At 46.2% G+C, this 19,101-nt stretch overlaps 1 pseudogene; it reads right to left on the reverse strand.

The window, feature by feature from the left end:
* Positions 1–1,621: 1,621 nt before the first annotated feature.
* LOC105542050 overlaps positions 1,622–19,101 on the reverse strand; it is a 23,151-nt pseudogene continuing 5,671 nt past the window's right edge.

Here is a 19,101-nt window from a genome sequence, read left to right on the forward strand (position 1 = left end):
TTCTTTTTTGGGGGGAGTTTTCTTAAGCATTTTTACATAAGGGAGATTATTAAAAAGTTTCTCCTGCTGTGCTGTGGTCTGGATATTTGCACCCCACCAAATTCATAAATTGAAATATTGTAACCCCCAAGGTGGTGGTGGAGGAGGTGAGATCCTTGGGAGGTGACACAGTCATGAGGACAGAGCCTCATAAATAGGATCAGTGCCTTATGAAAGGAACCCCAGAGAGCTCCCTCACCCCTTCCATCATGTGAGGACACAGCGAGAAGATGGCCGTTCACCCATAAACCTGGAATGGGCCCTCCACAGACACTGAACCTGCTGACGCCGCAATCTTGCACTTCCAGCCTCCAAAACGCAGGAAGTGAGTTTCTGCTGTGTATCAGCCCCCCATCTATGACATTTTGTCCCAGTAGCCTGGATGGACTGAGGCACATGGTCCTTGTTTGATGTTTCATATCCAGGGCATGGCAACCCGATAAAACAAAGTGAGCAGTAGTTCCTACTTTTCTATTCCATGAAGCGGTGTGGGAGGCATGGCAGCTGGTAGTCCCTTTACAGTCTGGCAAGACTTTCCAGTATAACCACCTAGGACTGAAAACTTACAGTAAAGGTTGGTTTTTGATTGTATTTTTTTGTTGTTGTTTTAATGATTATTGCTTTGTTTACTTTTTATATACTTCATCTTGGTTTGATTTTGACTATATATTTAAAAATACTATCATCAACTTTATTGAGGTTTTAAAGTTGTTGATACATGATACATTGTTCATGGTATTCTCGTAATTAAATTTGTTTCATTTCATTTCAAATAATGTGTATGGTGTCTTTTCTATTTTTTCTTGTTTTAGTTTTTCTAGGGTTTTATCTATACTTTTAGTTTTGGCAAAGAACCAAATTATTGTCTTGTCTTCTTAATTTGTTATTTTCAATTTCCTTACTTTATGCTCTTTGATGTGCAGGAGATGGCTTGGATTGAATTTCCATCACTTCTAGCCAAAAATGGCCTGACTAACCTGAGTTTTGCCTGTTTCCCGTAATGTGAGTCATTCTCCTTGGCACTCCCTGCGTGCCAGCTCCTCCTGGCTGCTGTAGGTCTGGCCGGAAGCTCTGTCCAGGCTTTCTGGTGGGATTCGAGTGCCACCCTTCCTTTTGAGATTTTATTCTGTCCTGGGGTTCCCGTCCCTACAGGGAAAGCCTTGGGCTCCCATACGTCCCCTCGTCTGCTGTGAGCTCTGGGATGAGGCAGCCTGGTGTGTTCTTCTGCCTCTGCACAGATGCTGTGGGGGAGGCTGCTCTTCTCTGGGACACCTTTGACTGTTCCCTGGGTGGCCTGTTTATGCCTCAGTCCACTTCTCTTTGCCGGTGAGGGCTGGGGAGGATTCTTGGCGGGGGACTGATGCTCTTACTGTCTCTCCCCTGCTTCTGGGATGTGGGCGGTGAGATGAGACAGAGCCCTTGTTTTCTCTTCAACCATTTTGAGGTTTATGGCATCTTTCCTTATCTTACTGCTATTCATTATTTTTTGTTTTTAACTGCATTTTCTACTACTCATTAGCTTTTTGTTTTCTTGGGTTGTTGACTGGTCTTTTATTGAAATATTTTCCTTTGTGCTTCTTAACTAGCTGGCGCTCCATGTTCCGTGGTCATCTGTGATGTGACAAGGTGGTGCCATCGGCACTGGGCTTGCAGACTGGGCAGTCCCTAGGAGTCTAGTCATTCCAGAGAGTTCTCTGGCTAAAGATTGGTGCTGCAACTGTCTGGCAATGTTGACAATCTCATCGCAAGTGATATTTCCACTCTAATATTTTTGTTTCTTTCTGCTTCTTGGTGGTCCTTGAGAGCTTTGATAATCAGAGCAGAGGCAGATGGCACAGCCTCCGCCTGGGCCTGTCTGTTCTGATGGTCAGTTTCCCTGTGATCCTCAGAGCCTTCTAGTCCCTGGTTGCCTTGGTGATGTCATCAGCAACCTTTTCTGGAGACAGACCCAGGGGGCCAATCTGGGGGACCAGGGCAGACGTGGCACTGACTTCAGCACCAGTCTCTCAGGAATTCGACTTTGATCTCCTTGGGGTCAAACTTAGGTGCGTGGTGGCGGTGGCCACTGTCAGGTGAACCCGGATTTGGGACAACCAAGAAGGTTTCACCTTGGTCTCTCCTGAGCTGAAAACAAAGAGCTAATTTTCTGTTGTCTTTTTAATAAACAGTTTCCTTTGGTGCATTTCATTAGGTTTGCTGGGAGAGGATTTTGTGATTCAGCTTCATGTCGCTGTCACCATCTTCGTCTGGGAGACCAGGATGTTTATCTTATTTAAATGATACAGAAGCCACAGAGAAGCCACTGATTCTTTGAAATACTTCCTTCCTGGGTAAATATCCAGTTAATCAAAGTAGAAAGGTTTTTAAAATGTTTTAGTTTTCCTTATTTTTGAATTATTATTATTATTATTATTGATTGATTGATTGATTTTTGAGACGGAGTCTCGCTCTTTCGCTCAGGCTGGAGGGCAGTGGCACGATCTCGGCTCACTGCAAGCTCCACCTCCCGGGTTCACACCATTCTTCTGCCTCAGCCGCCTGAGTAGCTGGGACTACAGGCACCTGCCACCAGGCCCGGCTAAATTTTTTTTTTTTTTTTTTTTTTTTTTTTTAGTAGAGACAGGGTTTCACCATGTTAGCCAGGATAGTAGTATTCTTATTTCAAAATCACACTTTTAATTTGCAGATAATTGTAGGTTAATATGTTAGAAACACCACAGAGGCTGTGTGTGGCCTTTACCCAACTTCCCCATTCATCACATTTGGCAAATGGTGGCACAATCACATAACCTGGATGATGCCATCAATGCAGTCAAGACACAGGCCATTCCCATCAATCCCAGATCCTCCTGCCTCCATCCCCATTCTTAGTCCCTGGTGACTACTCACAGGTTCTTTGTTTTAATAATCTTGTCATTCCAAGAATGTTACATAAGTGAAACGATGCAGTGTATGCCTTTTGAGATTGTCTTTTTTTTCACACAGCTTGGTTTTCTGGAAATCATTCCAAATTGTGTATCTGTAGTGTGTGGTAGTGTGTTTCCTTTCTTGCCGTATTTCACGGTGTGGATGCACCATGGTTTGTTTAACCTTTCCGGTTGGAGGACATCTGTGTGTTTTCCCCTTTTTGGCTATTACAAATAAAGCTGCTACAAACATTTGTGCTCAGGATTGTGTGTGAACATATGTCTTCTTTTCTCTGGGATAAATACCCTGGAGTATTATTGCTGGGCTGTATGACAGTTGCATAGTTTGCTTTTTAAGAATCTGCCAAAATGTTTTTCAGAGTGACTGTCCATTGTGCATTCCCACCAACAATACATGGGTGATGCTTCCCCCACATCCTTCCTGGTATTTGAAGTTATAATTATTTTTATTAGTCATTTTGATAGGCATGTCGTGGTATCTCATTGTGGTTTTAGTTTGCATTTCCCTAATGGCTAATGATTTTGAACATCTTTTCATGTACTCATTTGCCCTCTGTGTATTCTTTTAGGTAACTAAGTCTGTTCATGTCTTTTGCCCATTATCTAGTTGGATTGTTTATTTTCTTTCGGTTAAGTTTGAGAGTTCTGTATATATTCTAGATACCAGCCCTGGGACATATGGTTTACAAATATTTTTTCTCATTTTGTGGCTTGTCTTTTGATCCTCTTAACAAGGTCTTCTGCAGAGCGAAAGTTTTACATTTTGATGAAGTCTTATTTATCAATTTTTTCCTTTTATGGATTAGGTTTTGATGTCAACTCTAAGAACTTTACCTAGCTCTAGATCCTGAAGATTTTATCCTATGACTTTTTTCCCTAGAAGTGTTATCATTTTTATGTTTTACCTTTAAATCTGTGATCCATTTTGAGTTAACTTTTGTATAAGGTGTGAAATTTAGGTCATGGGGAAATGCTCCCAGGTTTTTCCTGGGGATATTTAATTTCTCCAGCACTATTAACTGAGAGAGTGATCTTTCCTCCATTTAACTGTTTTTGTACTTAAAAAAAATCTGTCAGGCATATTTGTGCAGGTTTGTTTCTGGGTTGTTTGTTCTATTCTGTTGACCCATGTGGCTACCTCTGCCAATATTATAGTCTCAATGACGACAGGTGTATAGTAAGTTTTCAAATCAAGTGGACTGATTCTGTTTACCTCCTTCTTATTTCTCAAAATTGTTTTAGCTAGGCTAGCTTTGTCTCTCTGTATACATTTTTGAATAATCTTGTCTAAATTAAAAAAAATCTTGTTGGGAGTTTGACAGAAATTGCGTCAAATTTATGTATTGATTTGCAGAGAATTGACATCTTTATTGTGTGGGGCCTTCCAATCTATGAACATCGTATCTCTCCCCATTTTTATAGCTCTTCTCTGATTTCTTTCATCAGTGTTGTGTAGTGTTCCACACACACACAACCTGTACATGTTTTTTAAGATTTATACCTAAGTAGTTTATGTTTTTTCAGTAATTGTAGATGGTATTGTATTTTAAAATTTAGTGACCATGTGTTTGTTATGAGCAAGAAGAAATACAATTGATTTCTGTATGTTTATCTTATATCTTGTGACCTTGTTGAACTCTCTTGTTAGTTCTTTTATAGATTTCTCGGAATTTTCTACATAGACAGTCATGTGATTTGCAAACAGGGTTGGTTTTATTTATTTGTTTTCTATCCGTATACTTTTCCTTTCCTTTTCTCATTGCACTGGCTAAACTTCCAGAGCTATGTTGAATAAAAGTGGTGAGAATGAATAGACTTAGTGTGTTTCCAATTTTAAGGAAAAGCATCAGTGTTCACCATTAAGTACAATGTTAATGAATGGTAGAATTTGACAGATACTCTTTATCTAGTTGAAGAAGTTTCCCTGTATTTTTATTTTTATGAGATTTTAAAAAAACCCAAGATGGACGTTACATTTTGCCAAAATTTTTTTTGCATCAACTGATATGATGATGTGGTTTGCTCTTTAGTCTGTTATATGGTGGATTACAATTATTAGTTTTTGAATATTAAACTAGGCTTTAATTTCTGGAATAAGCCACACACGTGGTCATGGTGTATAATTTCTTCCATATATTAATCAATTTTATTTTCTAATGTTTGTTAAGGATTTTTACACCTGTATTCATGAGGGATATTGGTTTGTTGCACTTTTTTTGGTACTGTCTTTGACTGGTTTTGGTATCAGGGTAATACTAGCTTCATAAAATGAAGTGGGAAGTGCTGCTGCTTCTATTTTCTGGAAGAGATTTTATTAAATTGATGTTAATTCTTCCTTGAACCTTTGGCAGAATTCTCCAGTGAAACTATCTGGGCCTGGAAATTTCTTTCTCTGGGGGCCTTAAAAGCACAAACTCAATATCCTTAAGTGTTAAAGGGCTATTAAATTACCTATTTTAGATTGGGTGAATTGTGATAGATTGCATTTTTAAAGGAACTTTTCAAGTTTGTCTAAGTTGCCAAATTTAGTTTTATACAGTCATTCAAAGTATTCTCTTATGATTCTTTTGATGGCTCTAGGATTTGTAGTGATTTATTGCAGACATTGATAATTTGTGTCTTCTGTCTTTCTTTTCAATCCTGCTAGAGGTTTGTCAATTTTGTTGTTTTTGTTGTTTTGTTTCAAAGAAGCTTTTTATTTCACTGATTTTCTCTACTATTTTTCTGTTTTCAATTTCATTGGCTTAAGCTTATTTTCCTTCATTTGCCTCCTGTAGGTTTTTTTGTCCTTTTTTCTAGGTTCTTGAGATAGGAACTTAGTTTATTGATTTCAGAGTTTACTCTGTTTTAATGTATGAATTTAGTGCTATACATTTTCCTCTAAGCACTGCTTTAGCTGCATCACACAGGTTTTGATATATTGTATTTTCATTTCAGTTTTCAATGTTTTTTCCTGATTTTTACAAGAATTCCTCTTTGACTCATTGATTATTTAGAGAAATATGTTTCTCAATTTCCTGTGATTGGAGAATACGCTCCTTATGATTTCTTTTTTTTTTTTTTTTCAATTCATTGAAGTTTGCTTTATGACTCAGGAGATGGCCAATCTTGATGTATATTTCACGAGCACTTGAAGAAAGTATATTTTCTGCTATTGTTGAATGGAATGTTCTGTAAATGTCTATTAGATCTTGTTAGTAAATTGTGTTATTGAGTTCTTTATTCTTGTTGATTTCATATCTAGTTGTTCTACCCATTGTTGATAGAAGGTTGTTGAAGTCTCCAACTATAATTGTAAATTTTTCTATTTCTTCTTCCACTTAATCACTTTTTGCTTCTTGTATTTTGCAGCTCAGTTGTTTAGGCCATACATATTTAGAATTGCTATAATTTTTTTGGTGGATTGACTCTTTACTATAATGTCCCTCTTCAATAATTTTCTTTGCTCTGAAGTCTAATATGAATAACTACTCCTGCTTTCCTTTAATGTTTGCATGCTAAACATTTTTATTTCCTTTTACTTTCAACCTTTATGTATTGCTATATTTGAAGATTGCATCTTGTAGAATGTAAATATTTGGGTCATGGTTTTTAATCCACTCTGCCAATTTCTTTCTTTTATTTGAAGTATTTGGACCATTTACATCTAGTGTAATTATTGATATGTTAGGGCTTAGGTTTGCATGTTTTTTGTTTTTTCATTATTCTCTCTCATTTTTCTTGGTTTTCTTTTTCTTGACATCCTGTGGTTCACTTGAACATTTTTAGAATTCCATTTTGATTTATCTATAGTGATTATGAGTACATCTTTTTGTAACTTTTTTAGTAGCTGCTTTTGGTATTACATTATATACAGGTAACTTATCACAGTTAACTAGTGTTGTCATTTTACTGGTTTACGTGAAGTACAGAAACCTTTACTCTTTTTAATCTCCCTTTGTTCTACCCTGTTTATAATATAATTGTTTCAAATATTTTCTTTATATACATTTAGAATGACATCAGAGAGCAGTATAATTTTTGCTTCAACTTTCAAACGTAATTTAGAAAACTCAAGGAAAAAAATCCTATTGTATTTACTTATTATATTTTATTTTTTATTTTTTTGTTTCCTGGTTTTTTTTTTCTTACTTCCTGATTTCTAAAACACCCCCTTTTATCATTTACTATTTGTTTAGAGGACTTCCTTTAGACATTTTTGAGTAGATCTGCTGATGATAAATTCTCTTAGTTTTCTTTCTTCTGAGAATGTATGAATTTTCCCTTCATTCCTAAAGGACATTTTCACTGGATATAGGATTCTGAGTTGACGGTTCTGTTCTTTTAAAAAAATTGTGGTACTTCCTACTGGTCTCTATGGTTTCAGATGAGAAATACACTGTTATTGCAACTGTTCCCCCAAAGGTAAAATATTTTTCTCTGGCTGTTTTCAGGGTTTTTTTCTTTGTCTTTAGTTGTCAGATGTATGATTATGATGTATCTTGATGTGGATTTCTTTTGGCTTACTCTTTTAAGGGTTTGTTCAGCTTCTTGAATCTGTAGGTTTACATCTCTTGCAGAATTGGAGAGGTTTTCAGCTGTTATTTCTTTGATCACATTTTCTGCTCCATCCTTTCTCCTCTTTTCGTCACTCTAGTGACATGAATGTTAGATCTTTGTTACAGTCCTATAGAAGACCCCTACATCTCTGTTAATTTTTTAAGCAGTCTGTTTTCTTTCTGTTGTTCAGATTGAGTAATTTTTCTCGTTCTATCTTACAGTTCACCAATTATTTCCTCTGTCCCCTCCACTAGACTGTTGAAGTCATCCGCTAAGCTTTTTACTTTGGATGTATTATTTTCAGTTCTATTTCTCTGCTGAGACTTGCTATTTCTTTGTTGTGACTTTCTATTTTTTTCATTTGTTTCAGGTGTGTTTGTAATTTCTTGCTGAGGTATTTTCGTGATAGCTGCTTTAAGATCTTTCTGTTGTTTCTAATATCCCTGTCAGTGCTGGCAGGTGGTGATTATTTATTTTTCCATTCAGTTTGGAATCTTCCTGGTTCTTGGTATAATCAGAAGTTTTTGAATGAAATCTAGACCTTTTCGTGTTACATCACAAGGGTGCTTTTTCCAGAGTGGCTGTGGCAGGGGTGGGATGGGGGTGGAAGTCCAGGTTTCCTACATGGTCCTGTTGACAGAGGAAAGACAGTGCTGACTGTGAAAGTTTAGGCTTCCTGCATGGTCCCCGCGTCACAGCGGGGAGGTGTGTTTCAGCCTCTTCCGCCACACCGCTCTGGTGGGGCTGGACAAGGCTTGTTGGCAGAGTCTCATGAGGGTGGACTCCGAGGCCCCTGACCTGACCTTCCCTGGCACGGTATGGGGGTGGGACCACGTTTCCTTTCTGTGGTGCTGGCGAGAATGCAGTGGTCACTGTCTGGAAGTGTTCTGTCTCGCTGGGCGGCCCCTCCAGGGCCTAGGTCGCAGAGAGCCAGCTTTTGTGGGGGCTGCTTCTGTCTGCACGGATTGTGGTTTCCGGGTGGTGCCTTCTGCACTTCCAAGTCTGAGATGTGTGAGGCAAAAAGAAAACCCAGGAACTCGCCACCCTGCTATCCTTTGGGTCCTGAGTTCCCTGGCTGGTCTTTCTTTCCTCCCTCGTTCAGCATCTCCTCAGGCTTGTTTTATAGGTAACATCGAGGGTTTTTGTTGTGCCTGAGGGAATAGGAAACAGTAAGTCCACCCTGTCTTTCTGGCTGAACTTGCATTCATGTCACTACTGCGGTTTTCTCTGCTTCCTTGTCATGAAGAACTTGTTCTTTTGGCTTATGCTTTTATAGCATGAGAGGCCTAATGTTGCAAAGTAGTTATATGATCAAGTATTTTTAAACAGTTATGTCCATCAACCTGAAGTTTGCTGACTGTCCTCTTGTTCTTGCTATAATAGTCTCTAAAATCTTTAAATGCTTGCTCTGTGCAAGCACTTCCTATGCACTTCATACATCTCATTCGATCATCACAGCTCTGAGAGATCAAACGCCACCGGCTCCCTATGGGGAGAGAATGGAGGCTTGGAGACTCCAGACCCTGGTCCCAGGGACCACAGCTGGCCAGTGGAGGAGCTTTTCCAGGCTGCCTGGCTTCAAAGCTTGCAACGGTGACAGACGCTGTGTCCTCTTTGGGAAGAACGACTTGAGTGAGGGGTGGCTGGACTGCAGTATGGCAAGGCTATGGCCCCAGCCAGGACCTCACTCTGTCTGCAGAGGCTGCCTCCTGTGTGGTCCCAAGAGAGCAGGGCCTGGGTTATCCTGGTGGCCAGGACATTCCCTCTTCATTCCTGATTTGCTCTCTGAGAAACAGGCACAGCCAGAGAGTAGCCGCTCTTCCTGAGGTGCATCCCATGGGCACCTGGCACCATCTGCTTTAGCTGCACTTGGCGATTGCCCATCTTTCCTGCCAGCCAGGTGTGGCCAAGGGTGGCAATTGTCCCAGACTCACCCAGGACCCCTGTGGTCTCCACACTCTGCCCCACGTGCTGGTTCGCATTCTGTGATGACGTCACATCACAGCAGGTATGAGAATCTCAGAGACTGTGGTCTCCTCAGCTGCCAAGTCTGGAGCAGAGGCGCACCTGTGTTTTTGGCCTGACCCTGCGGCTCCAGCTCCTGCTGCATGGGATGATGTGCAAATCTGTGAACGGATGTGGCCTGCTAACCCCTGGGAACTGCGTCTTCTGGGGTGTCCTCGTTGGAGAGGTCGGAGAGAAAGGGATGGATTATAAGACCGCTGGGATTTTTGGTGAGAAGACTGAGCTCAGTGTTGCCAGAAAAGGCTCCCTTTAATGAATGCTCTTAGGTTTGGTGACCACCTGTGTCCTGCTCAGGTAAGCCAGGCAGAGCCTTGCTCATGAGTGGCCTTGTGTGACCTGCAGACACTTTTGTGAGTAGTGGCCTTGTGTGTTTTATACCAGAGGGGATGTGGGGACCAGGTGTGGGCCTAGCAGGGGAGCGCTTGCCTGCGGACCCTGCAGAAGTAGGTTCGTAACATTGTCGAGCAGGTGTTTTCTAGGCAAGAGGGACTTTTTAAAAAGGTCATGAGAGAGTGTTAGTTTTTCTTTTTTGCCCACAATAAAATGGCAAGTTCATAATTTTTGAGGGATGAGGGTGGGAAGGAGGAGGAGAGAGAAATAGAATGTGAGATGATTGGGGAAGAACAAGTGACAGATGCTATTCCTTCACGCCAAGGGCATTCAGCAAAGGCCTGCATAGGCTGTTCCACCTGAGACTTCACCGAAATCTTACAGGGCTTGTGAAACGTTCTACTCGGTGTCTGCAGACCTAAATCAGTGCTTTCCAAGTTAGATGGAAAGAAGATGGAGTAAAATGAAGCTTTTTGAATCTTAGTAGGCTCCAGATATGGTTTCCTTTTTAAACGTTTGTTCTCAACCCTGGAACTTTGCCTTCAGGGCCATGCAGCCCACCCAGCCATTGGTGTCACCCATGCCCAGCAGCATGGACAGTGCCTCTGGGCTGTGCCAGGCCATGCTGGACACTGGTCATGCTGGGACGGCGCTGGCTATCTGGCAGGAGCAGCAAGGAAGCTGCGTGAACCCTGTGCCTCAAGTGGCTGTGGGCCCTAAGAGGACGGACCCAGGGCTGCTTGGGACAGGTCCCTGGAGCAGGTGATGATGGAGTCTTGAAGACATGATGCTGGCCCGACGCAAGCCAGGCCTGAGCTCCTGGGTGCAGCTCTGTGGATGGGCATTGTGTGAAGGTGACAGAAGACCCCCGAACTTACACGAAAAGTGGATTCCTCTCTGAGGCTTGAGGTCCTGCACCTGAATTGCTCTCACTTGGTGAGGCTGAGAAGAAGAAAGAGGCTCTTCGAGAATAGTAATTACCTAGCATTTCAACTGTGGGTTTTCTTTGTCTATAGGATGGCTCTATTGTGACTAATTGCAAAACACTTTTTTTTTTTAACCTTGAGTTGCGATCTATGTTAAATTGTTTGGAATAAACAGGGGGCTTGTAGCTGGCTCCTGGGTTGGACCTGGAGTGGGGGACCCTGTGCCTGCAAGCAGGCTGGCCAGCTCGGCCGCCAAGCACCTGCCTACCCCAGCTTGGGTCTGGCATGCGCCGTGAAGGTGCACTGGGCTCCATTCCCAGAACAGACAGACGAAGAACCTCCTCTGCTCTCCTCCCCAGTCCAGCCCAGCCCAGTGTCCTTCCTACTCAAGCTGCAGCTGTCTCCTGTGCCCCTGATGTAACCAGGCTCTTAGCCACCTGCTTATTTGGGCCAGACCTATTCCCTAAGGTTGGAGTCCATCCTGTCCTGCTGGCTCAGCGAGGGGTCCTGCTCCCAGTGCACAGAACAGCCTGTGGGACTCTGCTGCCCTCCGGCTCCACCTTCTCAGGTCCGTCAGCTGGCCTGGCCCCTGGGACAGTGTGACCTGTCTGGCCTTTCCCCGCCATTGTGGAAGGAGGAGATCAATTCCAGCATCTGAAATGAAAGGGAAGTATTACTTGTGCAGCTACAGAGCTGTGTCTCCAAGGTGTGGTCTCTGAACACAGCGAAAAGTAGATATTGCCCAGCCTTTGAGGAGTGTGGAGTCCAGAACCAGCAAAGGCTCAGAAGCAAGGGGGCGTGATCCCTGCAGGGGGCTCTGGTAAGGGCAAGGGCCCACCCTTTGGAAGCTTCTGAAGTGTTGTCGCTGACCCATGGGGACAGGGTTTAAGTCACCTTTGTGTTTTACTTGTTCACAGCTTCTAAGGCCAAAGAACCGTCAGGCGTGTCCTTTCTTGAATTTGGAGGACAGGATTTTTATCCTCACCATGCACAGTGGGACCAGCCTCCCCGGGGCCTGTCCAGCAGCGAGGCTGGTGCCTCTGCCCCGCAGCACGGTGTCCTTGTCAACGTCCCTCCCAGGCTGGCTGCGAAGAGCAGAAGTTCACTGCGGGCACCGGGCTTTCGGGGCGTCCCATATAGGATTCCTCTTGCCCCATTTTCTAGTTCCGGGGCCTTGCGTGTGTTGCGTCTTCACTGCTAAAGCAGAGTGTCCATAACACCATGCGATGAGGTGACGACTGTGTGGCTGTTGGCATAAATCAGGAGCCAGGACGCAGCATCCCAGACCTCACCGGGCAGTGCAGATGCCAAAGGCAGGGCAGTGGGCCTCTCCCGATGAGGAAGAAGGGGACACAGCTCAGGGACAAGAGGCCCGGGACCCCAGCAGCCATGGACGGGTGGACAGGAGCCAGGCCAGGCGTGAGAGGCCAGAGCACACCCAGGCAGGACAGGAGAGGGCCTGGGCGTGGAGATGGGGCTGGCGGCCTTGTTGGAATCATATTCGGGGTCTGGTGTGCACTCAACTGTTTCTTATGCAGGAACAGTGGCACTATGCTGCCTTGCCAGTTGCAAGTTCTCACCCAGGAAACACTCATGCCTCAGGTGGGACATGTGGCCATCAATGAGTGGGCTTCACGAGTAGAACTCATGGCCTCACACAAAGGCAGCAAAACAATGGCCACTGCCCTTGAGTTCTGCGCCCTCCTCCGGAAGCCCCAGGAGCATCTGCTGGGGCAAAGGGGCGGGCCTACCCCTCATCGGGTGTCCCCTGGGCCTGTTGCCAGGAGCACAGTCCATGCCTCCCCTCCTGGTGGTCTCATCTCGGGCTGGGAGGAGGGGAGGCTCCTCCGTGGCAAGGCTGGCTGTCCCGGTTCTGTAACCCCAGAGTGAGATTCCCACTAACCTGATTGTGGTGTGCCTGCCACTCCTGCCAGGGCAGGTTTTGTTCCCACCACTGTGTCAGCACCTGGCCTGGACAATGTTGGACTTGAAGAAAAAGCAGACACTGAGAGGCTGGGGACCCAGCCAGGTGTCCTGATCCTGTCGTCGGGGCTGGACTGGGTGGGTGTGAGGCTGCCAGGCGGTGGAGTGGGGGTGTTCCCTCCCTGACTCTCCAGGGTGGGGAGTGCATGCTTACCCAAGTGGGCACAGGGGTCTGGAGCAGGTCTTGGCTGTCTGGGAGGAGTCAGAGAACCTGCAGCCCAGGGCCCCACGTGTCATTTGTAATTAGGGCCTCCTGCCCCAATTGCCTCCAGGTGGGTGGACGCTGCTGCGGCCCCCGCAGGGCGTGTGGTATGTCCTGGGCTGGCTGGGCTCCCGGTGCAAGCTGGGTTTTGTTTTTTCTTAGCATTAACACAGAAGAGATTTTCCTGTAGGCTCGGTGGCCTAAGGGACAATGCCCTGGCCTTTCACATTCGGGTGTGGCTGGAGTTCAGCTCCAGGTCTCAGGCGAGTGCTGGGGCAGGCTGCAGTCTAGGCAGGCCCGGCCTTGCACGGCCCTCGCTCTGGTTGGCAAGGCCTCCTCCCCACAAGGTCTCTACCTCAGCCTCTGCACCAAACTCCCCTGGGCCCATGTGCTCAGCTCCCTGCGGCTGTTCTGCCACGTGGAGCTACACCTAGGGACCCTGTCACCCCCAGGGGGTATCAAGAGCTGGCCGCAGAGGGTGGAGCCGCTTGTGTGGACACAGGTGTGTGTGGGGGGGGTGGGGAGGAGGCGGCATCTGCCCAGGAGTCCACAGGAGCTCACCATGTGGCCACAGGTGTAGCTCAGGAGTGACCTGCCCTCAGGGGTGTGGCCAGACAGCAGCTGAGGCCTCCCTCAGTCTTCCTCCCGGCCAGACCACAGTGGGCTTCCCCAAGCCCAAGGCCCCTGCAGTCCCCGCAGCGAAGTGTCGTCTTTCCTAGCGGTGCTGGGTCTGCATGCCTGCAAGGATTCCTGCGTCTTTGTCAGAGATGGGGGTGGGGCAGCAGGGCTGCTCTCTCCCACCAGGCAGGGTGTACTGTGAGTGATCGGGCAGAGCGGCCACACAGAGGCCCCCAGCAGCGTGAGAGCCCCCGTGGCTCACCCAGGACACCGTTTGGAGCCCAGCCTGGCCTGTGCCAGCCTCAAAGGAAGGGCAGATTCAGGAGAGCAGGAAGGACACGGGAGGGGCTGGATGAGCTGGTTGCTGGGCCGAGCCCACGTTGCCCTCTCCACTGCTGCGTCTGAGAAGGATTAACACGGCCTTGAGAACATCTCCAGCTCACGCTGGCCTCAGTCCCAGGGAAGCCGAGATGCCTGAAGAAAGGGAGCCGGTGGTTGGGTTCTCTGGGCTCCTGGCTCTGTACTTCACCTGAGTTCTCTTTGTCTTTCCAGAAGCTGATGGAACTGCCGCCATTTCCCAAAGTAAAGGAGGTGAGCTCTGGGGCGGGTGAGGTTTCATTGGTAACCGGCCTCTGTGGATTGCTGCCTGAGCCGGAACGGTAAGCAGAGCGGTAGGACATCTGACGGCGAGTGAAGATGCTGGTTCTGTGAAGGGAACGGTGGGCACCGTTTATCTCAGTGTCTGAGTCCTGCCTGCCAGTGACAATGGGATGTTTAACAAGATTCCTTAGATTTTATTGAAGCATCATGTGATCAGAATCTGCGTGAGGGGATGGGCATCCCTGGCCTAAGAATATTTTCTTTTTTTTTTTTTTTTTTTGAGACGGAGTCTCGCTCTGTCACCCAGGCTGGAGTGCAGTGGCCAGATCTCAGCTCACTGCAAGCTCCGCCTCCCGGGTTCACGCCATTCTCCTGCCTCAGCCTCCCGAGTAGCTGGGACTACAGGCGCCCGCCACCTCGCCCGGCTAAGTTTTTGTATTTTTAGTAGAGACGGGGTTTCACCGTGTTAGCCAGGATGGTCTCGATCTCCTGACCTCGTGATCCGCCCGTCTCGGCCTCCCAAAGTGCTGGAATTACAGGCTTGAGCCACCGCGCCTGGCTAGAATATTTTCTTGTTGATGCAAATGAAAGAACAAAGAGAGGTGTTAGAAATGCAACATTTTCTAGAAAATGGTACCCAATTCTGCCAGCACTTACTGAGCACTGGGCGGCCTCTGAGCATGGGTGATACTGCAGGGACCGAAGCCTGGGTGTGCACATGGACAGAGTTGTGTGTGTGGTGTCTGCACAGTGTGCTGTGGAGCACAGGAGGAGGATGAGGACTGGCAAAGGGTTCCTGGGGGAGACGCTCGGGGGAGCAGCTGGTGCCTCCGCTGAAGGGGATGACTCACTTCTCCCCTTGTTTGCCAGGAGTCGAGTAATAATAATAATATTTTCTAAACTTCTGAAAATTTGCAGACACATCATAAACATCCTTAGATACACAAGAGTTATTGGGAAAAACGTCATTAGTTATTTAATGCTTATTGGTTAATACATGAGGACAAAGACCTAAAGAAGACAGATGAGGCTGGGCTCGGTGGCTCATGCCTGTAATCCCAGCACTTTGGGAGGCCGAGATGGGTGGATCACGAAGTCAGCAGATCGAGACCATCTTGGTCAACATGGCGAAACCCAGTCTCTACCAAAAATACAAAAATTAGCTGGGTGTGGTGGCACGTGTCTGTAATCCCAGCTACTCGGGAGGCTGAGGCAGGAGAATTGCTTGAACCTGGGAGGGTGGAGGTTGCAGTGAGTCAAGATTGCACGACTGCACTCCAGCCTGGCGGCAGTGAGACTCTGTCTAAAAAAAAAAAGAAGGCAGATGACTCCCACTCCCAGCTGCAGTACGTTCTGGAAGTGAGAATACGGTGAAGTCTCATCCTCTTGCCACATGTGCCAGCTGTTGGTTCACCTCTGCCACAGACAGAGACAACGGTCACCAAGAATCACGAAAACTACCAGGGCCACAGGAAGCTGGTGGCAGGCCAATTCCGCAGTCCCAGAATCAGCAGCCCTTCCTGTGGCTCTGGCGGGCCGTTGCTGTGGCTGTGGCCTTGCTGTCTGCCTCTGGTTATGCTCCCCCAGTATCTACTGCAGACAAAACCCTGCCCCACCTCCCCATGCAAATAGGCCCAGGCACACAAAGCAGCCTGTTGCTTTGGCTTGGGAAGTGCTGACGGGAGTGTGGCTTCTGGGCTGTCACTCTGGTCTTGTCCTTGCCTTTCTTTCTAACCCTCTGGATAACCAAGTGGAAAATGGAAATGAGGGAGGCGTTCCTTGGCTGCTGCCAGGGGTATGTGTTTGTCTGTGTTTGACAGTGACATCCCTAGGGAAGAATTCTCATGTACTTATGAAAAGGGGGTCGCAGGAAGTGCTTCACTGTCTAAAATCCTTTCCAGTTGTTGCTAAGTGTTTACAAATAAAAGTGACCAGCAATAGGAAAAGGGCATGCTGTGGTTTTCCAAAAGAATGCCATAATTCTTCTTGCATTGCTTATCCAAATTGTAATTCAGAAATCCAGCTAGAGCTGGGAGCATGGCACAAAATAACAATATTTTGAATTTTAATTATAACTTTTATCTAATAATTCAAACACATTAGTATTCTCAATTCCTTTTTGTCACATACACTGAGATAAATATCATAATCACCACCATCATCATCACTATTATCACCATCATCACCATCACATCACCACCACCATCACCATCATCATCATCACATCACCATCACCATCTTCCCCATCATCACCATCACATCACCACCATCACCATCATCACTGCCACCACCTCACCATCATCACCATTACCAAATCACCACCATCATCACCACCATCACCATCATCACTGCACCACCTCACCATCATCACCATTACCAATACCAAATCACCACCATCATCACCACCATCACCATCATCATCACCACCACCACCACCTCACCATCATCACCATTACCAAATCACCACCATCATCACCACCATCACCATCATCACTGCACCACCTCACCATCATCACCATTACCAAATCACCACCATCATCACCACCATCACCATCATCACTGCCACCACCACCACCACCATCACCACCTCACCATCACCATTATCACCATCACCACCACCATCACCATCACCATCATCATCACTATCATCACCATCACCATTATCACCATCATCACATCACCACCATCATCACCATCACCATCATCACTGCCACCACCTCACCATCACCATCATCACCATCACCAAATCGCCACCATCACCACCACCATCACCATCATCATCACCACCATCACCATCATCACTGCCACCACCACCACCATCAATCACCATCATCACCATCACCACCTCATCATCACCATTATCACCATCACCATCACCACATCACCACCACCATCACCAGCATCACTGCCACCACCATCACCATCACCATCATCACCATCACTACCTCACCATCACCATTATCACCATCATCACCAACACCACATCACCACCACCATCACCATCACCATCATCACTATCATCACCATCACCATTATCACCATCATCACATCACCACCATCACCATCATCACTGCCACCACCTCACCATCACCATCATCACCATCACCAAATCACCACCATCATCACCACCATCACTGTCATCACTGCCACCACCACCATCACCATCATCACCATCATCACTGCCACCACCACCACCATCACCATCTTCCCCATCATCACCATCACATCACCACCATCACCATCATCACTGCCACCACCTCACCATCATCACCATCACCACATCACCACCATCATCACCGTCACCATCACCACCATCACCATCATCACTGCCACCACCAGCACCATCACCATCATCACCATCACCACCTCACCATCACTGCCGTCATCCCCATCATCACATCACCACCACCGTCACCACCATCACTGCCACCACCTCACCATCACCATCATCACCATCACCACCATCACCACCTCACCATTACCATCAGCACCATCACTATTATCACTATCACCAAATCACCATCACCATTATCACCATCACCATCACCACCTCACCATCACCATTATCACCATCATCACCATCACCACATCACCACCATCATCACTGCCACCACCACCACCATCACCCTCATCCCTGTCATCACCATCACCATTATGATCAGCACCGTCACCACCATCACCACCATCATCACCATCATCATCATCACCATCACCATATCACTGTCACCATCATCACCATAACCAGCATCGTCACCATCATTATCACCATCACCATCACCGTCATCAACCACCACGATTACCATTATCATCACTATCACCATCACCATCATCACTGACACCAACACCACCACCATCATCACCACCATTACCATCACCACCACTATCATCATCGTCATCACCATCATCACCATCACCATCACCATCACCACTACTAACATCATCATGATCACTATCACCACTGTTAAGTTAGGCTAAAGTTGCCTCTTCCCTTATTTGAAAAGTTTCTCCCTACATAGTGAACTGTAACCTAACTGGATCTGTAAACAGACTGTAACCTACTCTTGGGCCAATCACCAAGTTTTGGCCAATCAAAGATGGCCCACTGTTCAAACTGTGTTCAAATATGGCAAATGCCGAACTGTAACCAATCTGGCAGTTTTGGTACCTCACCCCTGCATTCTGTGCCTCATTTTCCTTTTTATGTCCATAAACCTTCTTGGCCACGTGGCTATGCTGGAGTCTCTCTGAAGGTTCCGAGCTGCCCAGTTCATGAATTGTTCTTTGCTGAATTAAACTCTGTTCAATTAATTTGTCTACGGTTTTCCTTTTACCACCACCACCATCAAAAGATCTCTGTGAAGATCCTGAGTGCACAATGCCCTTTGTCGTGAAAAACACAAAGAGAACTGCGGGGATGTGCCTGTTTGCTGTGACTGGGCACTAGAGGATGACGACAAGCCAACACATTCTTAGGACACGAAATAAAAAGATTAGAAAAAGTGGGGTAACTTCAGGGAAATACACTTTTGTGTTTGAAGAGGAAAGAGCACGAATCTTGAGTGCACAATGCGAAGCTCTCAAAGCATGCAGCCAAGCACCTGGGCGAGGAAGCCTGATGCCACCAGGAGCTGGTCCCTTCCCCAGAGTGTCACCATGTGACCCTGTCTCCCACCTGGAACAGCCTAATTTCTGATGTTGCAGATGAGTTTTTTCTGATTTTGAACTTTCTGTAGATGGAATCGAACAATATGACCCATGTGCCTCTGGTCTCTTCCTCGCTGTTTCCTATGTGTGATTTATGCATGTTGCCACCTGCAGGTGTGGATTCTCACTGTTTCCTGTGTGTGATTTTTGCGTGTACCTGCCTGCAGATGTCGGCATGGATTCTCGCTGTTTCCTCTGTGTGATTTGC

This window comes from Mandrillus leucophaeus, unplaced genomic scaffold, assembly GCF_000951045.1.
Source record: "Mandrillus leucophaeus isolate KB7577 unplaced genomic scaffold, Mleu.le_1.0 Scaffold249, whole genome shotgun sequence".
Lineage (NCBI taxonomy): Eukaryota > Metazoa > Chordata > Mammalia > Primates > Cercopithecidae > Mandrillus > Mandrillus leucophaeus.